At 31.3% G+C, this 1,804-nt stretch overlaps 1 protein-coding gene across 42 annotated transcripts in view; it reads right to left on the reverse strand.

The window, feature by feature from the left end:
• The window catches only part of LOC119593093 (cytoplasmic dynein 1 intermediate chain-like), a 47,628-nt gene that overhangs the window by 21,397 nt on the left and 24,427 nt on the right, over positions 1 to 1,804 (reverse strand). The window lies entirely within an intron of this gene.

Below are 1,804 nucleotides of genomic sequence, written 5' to 3' on the forward strand. Positions count from 1 at the left end.
CTTTGCCTTCAACACTAAAAAATCATGACATTCCTCAAAAAATACAAAAAGATTGTGCCAGAAAAAATATACATTCTCAAGTCAAACAGTCAAGTACCATTAAAATGAACTACAGAAAATTTTGGCATAGTCACTCTTCAGGAAGACCATATATTAGAGTCATGTTGATATCTATTTACATATACGTAATTAAGCCTCTAAAAGAATTATCAAGGAACCTCACAGGCTGGAACCTACAAAGATCACTGAACATTTGCTTCTTTCCCCCCAAGGGAGCATTACATCTAAGGAGAGCCCAACTAAATAGGCCTTGAAAGAGATGTGGGAGTAATAACGTGATCCCAAAATTAATATAAAATGCTGATTTTTTTTCTTCTTAAACCTCTAAACCATCTGCAAAGTAGCAATTATCTCTAAAAAAAGAGAGAAAAAAAATTATGATTCACATGCCTGGTCACTAATAATGATAATAGAGAGAAAATAATGTATCCAAATGACCCATCTCATCTCAAAGGGCATGCCCCCTATAGGAATGAGAAATGTACAATAGTAGCCTGCAAATTGTTTACAAAAGAATATGAAAAAATAAATAAAATGAATAAAAACATGCATCATAATACTGTTTTCTGACACTCCCTTTCCTGTGAACCCATCATGCAAGAGAAGAGATGAACTGCAATAACAAATTGGTGTTTGTGTAGATTAGTAAGGTCTGTTGTATATGTAATTTTTTTTTTATTATCAAAGTCAAAGTAGAATTATATGATTCTGTACTAATGTATCTGTATTTGTTTATGTTTACATTTCCATCAATCAATATCAAAGATCCTGATAATTCTAAGTCAATAAAATGGGAATGGAATATTATCTTATGCCTGGCTTATAAACTGAAAGATATAACTATGAATGAAAAAGACTTCTACTGTTGAAAATCTCTCAAGGGATAAATTGAATTCAATTAAATCTTACTTCAGTCTTGAAAACTCTATTTTTCGAAGCCTTTTTATGTTCTAAGGGGACAAACTAAATGGCTAATTAGCCAATTCAATGAATGGGGGCCTAATTAAATGAGTAATTATCAAAATAAAGTAAGAAACAAAATTAATGGATCATGTTTGTGTGTGGGCAATGTTTATGTGAGTATATGAACACAAGTGAGATAGATAACGTCAACTACATAAATGAGAATGAAAATGTACATATATAAAAAAATGTATATGTGAGCACTTTAAAATCTTTACAAAAAATAATTGCAAGTAATAAATAAACCATTAAAATACAGAAGTGTACACTTATCTGCCATCTGAAGACAGTGAGAAAAATGCATCAATAACATAGAAATGATGCCTAAGTTAGACATTCCTTTTAATATAACTAATCTTTAATCAACTCATCTGAGCCAAGCTAATTATGCAAAAAGCTTTTAAATATCCTTAAATCATATGCAAGCTTGAAAACTCCTTGATATAGCAACATTATTGAAAACTTGCTTCAAACGTAAACTAGCAAGTGAAAATATAATAATCAGAATTTTATTAGTCCTTCTCTACGAGGAATTCGCCACATGCCAACATGCCTCCATTATGGGACTAATGTTTTCTCAAGGTAACTGATAGTGCAAAATCTCAAATGTAAATAAAGTACAAGAACAAATATTCAAACCAATAGTTCCCATAATAACATTCTTGACACCAGTTCATTCACTCGCTATAAAATAAGCCAAAAAAATCCTATTGTGGCACTAATGAACTGCCTAGGAGGAGCTACCCTCTGACTGTATGAGCTTCACTAAATCTCTTTCATC

This window comes from Penaeus monodon, chromosome 31 (assembly GCF_015228065.2).
Source record: "Penaeus monodon isolate SGIC_2016 chromosome 31, NSTDA_Pmon_1, whole genome shotgun sequence".
Lineage (NCBI taxonomy): Eukaryota > Metazoa > Arthropoda > Malacostraca > Decapoda > Penaeidae > Penaeus > Penaeus monodon.